General features: G+C 32.0%; 1 protein-coding gene across 1 annotated transcript in view; it reads right to left on the reverse strand.

Annotated features, from left to right (window-relative positions):
- The window catches only part of LOC145329059 (cell adhesion molecule Dscam2-like), a 219,139-nt gene extending 218,784 nt beyond the window's left edge, over positions 1-355 (reverse strand). Inside the window, exon 1 of the mRNA XM_080173079.1 lies at positions 162-355. The gene's annotated coding sequence lies outside the window, so the exon portion shown is untranslated. The remainder of the gene's footprint in view (positions 1-161) is intronic.
- Between the last annotated feature and the right edge of the window lie 8,507 nt (positions 356-8,862).

Here is an 8,862-nt window from a genome sequence, read left to right on the forward strand (position 1 = left end):
GTTTGACGTGCCATCCCCTCTCAAAAATTACTATTATGTGCGTGCGCCAAGCGCTCATATGTACAATGTGCTCATCTTTCTCTCTCTCTCTCTCTTCACCCACTATTTGTTTAGGGCTATAAGTATTCAAGAAAAATTATTAAATAAACATAATAAATTACCTTTTATTGAAAACTTTAACTTTATAAATCACATATTTTATTATTAAAAATAATACTTTATAATAGTCACTTTATTTTAGAACAGTTGTCTTAACTAAAATGTTTGATAAAACTTCACTGAAAAAACGCGCAAATTTGTTGCAAAAAATGCGGCAATCCTCACTGTGATGTGATGGTTGGTATGACACCTACTGACCGATTCTTGGGTGTATCAGTCACCGCACCCCTCTCCTCTCTCATTCTATCTGCTGTCCGTCCGTCCGTTCGTCCGTTCATAACCATCATTGGATGGAGGGGGAGTGGGGGATAGGGAACCATCTACGAGTATATTCGTCGTGCAAGGGGAATTTACGAATTTCCCCCCTTGAAGACATATGTGTATGTATGTATACTCGTTTCTTCCTTTTGCCAATGTATGTTATAGCCAATAAGCGGTGTCACCATAAAATAGTCAAAAACCATGTCCTCCTATCTTATTTATCAGAGGAAATATGGATGTTTTTATCGTCCTTTTAATATAAAAGAAATAACCAATTTATATGATAAATTTTGTAGTTAATATTAATCTAATTTTGACTGATTAAATGTAAAAAGTGTTTAGAAAAAAATGATGTAAAAACAATAGTTTGTTAATTTTTTCTTTCCTATGTAAGTAGTAAGAAATATTTAGCTTTATTACAATAATAGTTGCCTCACTCACCCCTTACCTCTAGGAGCGGGTAGGGAAGTCATAAAATTAGTCCACTCAAAGACAATGTAAAAGCTTTCCTAAAAAAAATACAACTCATTTGGACCAGCAATTTCTGAGATCTTAAGCTTCAGACAACAGCAATTATTAAATTTAAAATTAAACTAAAAATTAGCCAAAATAACCCTAAGCCTTTTGCTAAAATTATTTTTTCCCATTTTTATGCGCGCACTCTCTATCCAACCTGTTAACCCTCATTTGGTTATGAGGGAGAGACAGGGAAAATAAGATGAAATGGAAGGCAAGGGGGGGATTTCAAAGCCGGCCGCCCCAAAAGTGGACGTGGGGCTTAAAGTGAGAGGGAAAGGGGTCGGGTAATGGGATGCTCATACGTTCATCAAAGAGATTCTGTGTGCATGTGTGAGTGTGTGTGTGTGTGTGTGTGTGTGAGTATGTGTAATTTCAAAGATGGTTCTTTTTTTATTTAAGAAGAAAGACGTGGGGGAGATATTGTGAGGGATTTTGTGTTATGTTGATGAGTTATACTATAGTATTTGCTATGCTCACACAATGAAACGCGGCATAATTGGCTTTTCGCGCTTTTATTGTAAAAAAATAAAAACAAAAATACTCCATAACAATAGCAGCTTGACAATTTACATTTGGTATGATATAAATTGCTATGAATACTAAGGGATAAGACAATGGTTGAAAACTTGATAAATATTACATTCCAACCTTTCTGTTGAATAAAGTTATTACTTAGTTATATTACTTATTACTTTATTAATTGCGTAATATAATTTTACTAAAAAAACAGAAATAAAATGTAGTTACATTGTAGAAATGTCGATGGGTAGGTTTCCTTCGCGTCCGAATAAAACCATTTATTTATAGAGAGAGGAAGAAAAAATAGGAAGAGAGAGAGAGAGAGAGATACTGCAGGCATCTAAAAGGATAAGACAATGGCCGATAAATTGATGTACATCTCCAATGATGTTATACAAAATACTCCTTTTTTAGTGTTTGAAACATTGGACATTTAACTTAATAAACTAATTAAGATTAAATAAAAGTCCCAAAAGTTGTTAAGCCAACAAATAAGAAAATCATATTATAAAACTTTGGGGACTATTGTAAAAAAAAACCATGGTCCCCTTCATCCCTGGTAATACGGACAGAACAGAACATCATCCTTTGATTTTTAGTAGTGCAGCTACTCTACAAATGTTTAAAATATTTTTTTTATGATCAAAACTTGATCAAATATCCTATATACCATATTAAAAAAAATAAATGGCTCTAACTAACAAAAAAATTGTTATTTACTGGTTTTTAAAAAGTTTTGCCTCGCTACTATGGATATGATTGTCCTCCTTAATTTCTAAAGTTAAACTGTAAACAATCAAGGAGAGATTCATCTTTTAATGTCAATTTGGGTATCTAGATTTTCTTAGGCTTATTTGTAACATTCAACATCTTTATTTCAAAATACAACAATATCTGTCTGTGCGTCCGTCCGTCCGGATGAGGATAGATATCTTCCTAACTACACTGGTCTGATTTTGCTTTGCTTTTCAAGGAATGTTCTTAGTGGTCGTTCCATTGTTTTAGGCTATTTTTGCATCTTAACGAAAATATATTATCGAAGGAAAGGATCAATTACTAGAAATCTTATTTTACTTTAAAAAATGATATCTTAGCTCCTATCAGAGAGAGAGAGAAAGAGACAAAATGGGCCATAAATTACACTAGTCCCCAAAGTTTTATGATAACGTTTTCTTATTCGTTGTCTTAAAACTTTGTAGACTTTAGTGTATTTTGATTGGTTGTTTCATTAAGTTGAGTCTTCAAACGTTTCTACTTTCACTAATTGTAATCTACACAAAAGGTAATTTTGTGTATCATCATTTGGGATGTACATCAATTTATCAGCCATTGTCTTATCCCTATAGACCCCTGAGCTCCTATAAATGATTTTAGTTTATTGTTTATTTTCTTCTATTTTCTAACTTTAATTACGAAGGCCCTGATGGGCGTATGTTTGTATGTATGGTTGTGTGCATTTTTACTACCCTGTTTTCAGATACCATAATGAGCTCACTTTTTAAACAACATTTTTTTTACATGGGACAGTCCTTTTATTTTGCTTCAAAAACTTTGATTCTTTACATAAACTTACAGATGACTTATTTTTTACTAGAAGCTTAGCCTTTACTCCAATAAATAGCACAAAACTGATCATGGTTTAAAATACAATATGTAACTTCCATATCGAAAAAAAGTGTAATAGTCAGTCTTTTTAATTTTACCATTCTTTTATATAAAATAGTAAGGTTTTTTTCTTTGTCCTGATATGGTTTTAGGCTATTTCATTATAGTCTTGGTATGGTTTTGAGCTATTTTTCTGCTCTACCATATAACTTAAAATTAGTAGTTCTTTTAAACTGTCAAATCTTTTGCTAAAAGATAAAAGACTGGAGGTTCCTTTTAAGCGTAAGAACTATGGTTTAAAAACAAAAGGATATATTCAAGATTTGAATGCTAATATATTTCCTTAAATAAGAAGGTATCATATGGACTTTTTAAGGCTCAAGAATTTATTCAATGGCTTGAAAATTAATTGTTTTCTTAAAGTTTGTGACTTATTAAAACATAGAAAAAAAATATTTTGTTTGTTAGAGGGTCAAAATACTCTTTGAAAATAACCTAAAACTTGCTCTTGATCCTAATAAAGTATTCTTAGACTCAAACCACAAAATACTCTAGCTACTATATAGATCCTAAGAAAAGCCCGTTTCATTCTTATACACGATTCTCGTCATCAATAGCCAGGTTGAGGAATCTGGCGGCATCCACAGGTTTATTCCAGAGGCTGGTGACGTTGAGGTCAGTAGGGTTGCCTGGACAGTTAAATAGGTGGTCAGTAGTGTGACTCTGGTCACAGTGTGGGCATTTGTCTGTGACGCTACGGTCAATTCGGGATTTATAGCTATTTAAGTAGCTACTGTAGCCAGATCTAAGATGGGCCAATGTTGATCTGGTGGTTCGGGACAGACTCTTCTCAGAACTACTAATTTCTGGAGGTCGGGTTTGGAGGACTTTATTGTTGTCTTATTTACTGAGGGCCTCCTTTACAGATCTTGTATGAATAATCTTCAGTTTTTGTTTGTAGTTGCCCTCCGTCAGATTGCGAGCAATGGATTTTACTTCATTGCCAAATTTAGATGTCAATGTTTGTTTCATCTGGCGGAGGGGGGGAGGTCTGCTAAGATCAGTGTGGTTGGGATGATCAGGTTTCTGGGTAGCAAGAAGATCATCTCACAGTGATCACGGACTTTCATGACTTTAGTTTCATCATGGAGATGGTCTATATTAGACATCCTGTGGCAGCCAGTGGCTTATTAGACAGTATATCCTTTAAAAATACACTAAAATACCTCTTTAAAAATAGAGCTTATGTTGATGAAGGTTGCGTGAATTTTATAAATATTTAAGATGAATTTTTTTACCCTGAGTGTTCTTCCGTCTGTCTGTAACAGATATAATTCTTAATGATTTCAAACAACAGTAACTCTGTAATAATATCCAGAAAGTCTGTACGTCCATTTTAAACATTTTGGCTTATACATTTGTTAATCTTGAACTTTGCTTTTATAAATATTAATATCCTTGTTGATTAAAAATTTCTGTTCAAACCTTTTGGAAGTTGAAGAATTTCTATTCCAATTTGGCTTCGAAACCGATTAATATCCGATTGATTAGAACCGGTCCTTATCCATACTGAAAACAAATGTGTATCATCATGCTACATAAATTTTTATAACAAAAATCATAAAACATTCTAATTTTATAATTTTAAAAGTTAATGTTATAATATTAAGCTAAAGTTGTAAAAAAATACACAATTAAAAAAAACACAATGTTACTTTAATTGTAGAGTAGCTGTTACACCTAAAACATTTCAATAATTCAAATTGCAGTTTGAAATACTGGCAATATAATTTCAATCTTGTTGCGCAAAAATATTTAATGACCAAAATTTTGCAAAAATAATAAATAGCATTATTAAATTTTTCTAAAAACAAGGATGACAAAATCTTCCACTAGCACCGTGCACGGTCACATAAGGAAATCGAGCTGATCCCTATACAATAGTGTGTGTGTTTGTTTATACCGAAAAATTACGCCAACAATTGAACTGATATGGTTCTCCTTTACAATATATCTTCTGATTGGTACTGGGAAGGTTTATAACTATTCTGGGGGAGGGTATCATTACCCTCTCGAGAGAAACCACATCCAGAATTTTTTAAAACTTTTCTTTATAACAAGGAAATTATAAAATTTGAATTGTTGAGTGGGCGACTATCTCTTCTCCCAACCTCAAAATTCGGCCCCTAAATGAAGTTATGATCAAAATATGTAAAACAGCATTTGAACCATTTTTTAAAGAAATTGCCAGAATATATGTGTATCAATACTTCAAGGTTTGACCTAGAGAAGCTTCCTTAAAAAGCACTACTTAATACTTATTCTATCCAGCTGTTTCAAAGGTATTATGCTCTAGACTTTGCAAAATAATTATAATGTAAATGCCTTCCCCTTAGTGCTTAAAATTTTTTTTTATAATTTTGTTAGTTGACTTGTTTTTATGGCATCGGTAGGCGCAGCCGCTAGTATTTCATAAATATATAGATGGATAGGTAGATAGGTAGATAGAACATGTTGCAAATATTATATTTTATGAGGTTATTTTTACCTTTTTATTATTTCTCAATATCTTTTTATGTAAAATCATGCCGATTCTTTTATGGCTTCTACTAACAATAGATTGATAGAATGGATCAGTTTTCTGCATTTTTTTTTTCAACACACAATTTTCCCAAATTTTCTGCTGCCAGTTGGGTGACAGTAAAAGACTTTAGTGGGCCCACAATCTTTAACTGCTTGCCAATGACATCCAAAAGATCTTTGCCAAATTCATATTTAGAAGTCACCTTAAAGAGAAAAAAACACATTTCCTGGTCAAGATATTTGATTTAAACAAAAACTTATTTAATTCAGGAAGAATGGGGACTATGTGCTGTTTAAATTACGATAGTCCCCCATAAACGTTTTCTTATCCATTGGCTTTACAACTTTAGGGGCTTTTATTGAATATAAATTGGTAAGTTAACTAATATAAGTATCGAAACGTTTCAACCATTAATTGTAATAAACTGAAAGAGTAATTTTGTGTATAACATTGGGGATGTATATCAAATTATCGGCCATTGTTTTATCCCTAAATCCGTAAATTTAATGTGAATTTAAATACGTCGACAAAATGAATTGATTTTTTAAGTTACTTTTAATTGATTCAAGTACTCTAATGTTATAAATCTTTTAGCTCTTGCTTTAACTTTCAGTGAAAAGTATTAAAATTGATTTTACCAGTACTTAATAACAAAACTAAAGCTTACTGCCAACTTTTTTCGGCAAGCCATAAAATCATGTTAAATTTATTTTTAAATTACAGTATTATTCACTGTTGGTCCGGGCCTGTGGTCTCTTGGGGCTAACAAAACTGGACAAATCATAAGCAACTCTGAAAATTACAAACTAGAATTAAAAGAAATAATCCAATTCCTATTTGAATTCAATTTTATTGGACGAAAACAAAATAAGAGAAAGGAGACATTGTATTGTAAATTATATGGGTCCTTAAAGCATATAAACACGGTTTCTCATTCGTTGGCTCTGAAGCTTTATCAAATCTTATCATCTTTTTCTACCAATAGTTTGAAAATAAGGTAGGGGTGTTTTTGTTCCATTTTTAAAAGCGAAGCTTTTCTATAATTAGGGTCGGTTCGTCCGTCCGTACGTCCGTCCGAGATAGATAGCTTTTATTCGTTAATTTAGGCATGTTAGAATTGTCCTATCGATTTCAAACTTTGCATGATGATTCCTGTAGTAGGTGGGCACGATTTAGAAAGCGTAGCAACTCTATAATCATTACCAGAATGTCCGTACGTCCATTTTAAAAATGTTGATTTTTCTACTTTTTTAACAACAAATTTTCAAGTGTTCTAATTATCCGTTTGATCTGATTTTTGGTATATTGATTCCTGGGACAACAACGAACAATATTATAAGCGAAGCAACTCTACAATCAAGTCCAAAAATGTAAGTATGTCCATAAACATTATCCTGCTTCAAGCAGTTTTTTTCAACAAATTTACTTACAATTTTGCTTCGACTCTAATACTTTTAAATTCTGATTATTCAGTTCAGATACCATACAAGTGTTAATGTCCGTTTGTCCTACCGTTTCAGTGCTTTGCTTTTATGGATGTTGTCATCCTTGTTAACGTTATGGATTATGGATTCCTCCAATTGTTGTAATTAAGGATCAAAATATGAAACTAAATGAGTAACTTTCAAAGTTATTAATCTCTAAATCCCCCCAGGGGAAGGGATAGATCTATAGCAAAACAATTTTTAAAACAAACTTACCAGAATACTTCTTTGAAGTTTCTTTTCATTGTTAAATTTTAATTCTGTAATACAGACGAGGGAACATCGAATTTAAATTATGATGGTACCCAAAGTTTTTACACCACGTGTTCTCAATCGTTGACTTAAAAAATTTCGGGACTTTATAATTAAATATTGGTTTTACAAACAAGAAGTGTCCACACTATACATCCATTTTAATCATGAATTGGATTTTAGTTTGTAACCTTTTTTTTTAAAAATATCAGAAAAAATACTATAGGACAAGATATTATCATCATAATATGCATGTAACATAATGATTCAAATCCATTTCAAGGATTTTAAACGTGGGCTGTCTGTCTCTAAGTCCCTTCCTTTCCTAGCTCTGACCCTCCCTAGAGATAATATGTTTTATGAAATCTGTTAAATAAAATTTAATAGCTAAACCTGAGAGCGTTCTGTAGATTTTTAAAAGTCAAGCTTTTCTATAAACAGGGTATGTACATCCGTCCGTCCGTACGCCAGTCTGTACGTGCGTCTGTACGTAAAAATTAGCACTTGTTGTTCCATGTAGGCATGTTAGATTTGACCAATGGATTTCAAAGATGATGATTCCTGTAACAGCTAGGTAGAATTTTGAAGATATAGCAATTCTATAATCATTAGAAAGTATGAATATAAAAATGAAAGTAGGTTTTAAAACTGAATCCTGTATTTAGCCAATTTTCGCAGCAAGTTTATATAAAATACTGCGTATTAAGGTTTTTCATCCCGTCTGGTTTTAGAGTTTTGCCTTTATGGATGTTGTCATCCTTTTTAATTTGAATTTTACTGAGCTGGACAATTTTGATACATTGTAGTCATACATCTCTTAATTAGTCATATATATGAGTACAAATGCTGTATAATAGTAAATTAAACATTCAATGATCAAAAAAGGGAACTTACATTTTGTACATTAATTAATCATAAACATGGATGACAACATCTAAAAAAGCGAAGCTCTGCAACGGTAGAACAAACGAACATTAACACTTTTAGAGTGTCAGAATAAATAATCAGATTATAAATGTATAAAAGTAAAATTGTAAGTAAATTGGTTAAAAACTGCTTAAATACAGGTTATTGTTTAGAGATATACTTACATTTGTAGGACTTGATTATAGAGTTACTTCGCTAATAACATTGTACTTTGTTGTCCTATGAATCAGTTTTCCAAAAATCAGAACAATTTGCAAAATTGATAAGGACATAGAAGCCGCAATTAAATACACAGCCACTGTAGGTCAAACTTTTAAAGCAAACAACCAATTTTATTTGGTCATATAGGTACTAGGAAGATTTTAGGATATTTCTTTTCCCCCTGACATCAGCACTTTTTATACAAGAGACATAGCCACTAATAGAACTATAATCAATAATGGCACCCTCCATGATTAAATATGTTGATATAATATTATTTCTCACTTTTTGAATGTTCAAACAATTAATCCAGGAATTGTTCATTAAATTAAAGATTCGCCAAAAAAGGCA

Source organism: Acartia tonsa, chromosome 9 (assembly GCF_053477335.1).
Source record: "Acartia tonsa isolate MP-2025a chromosome 9, ASM5347733v1, whole genome shotgun sequence".
Classification (NCBI taxonomy): Eukaryota; Metazoa; Arthropoda; class Copepoda; order Calanoida; family Acartiidae; genus Acartia; species Acartia tonsa.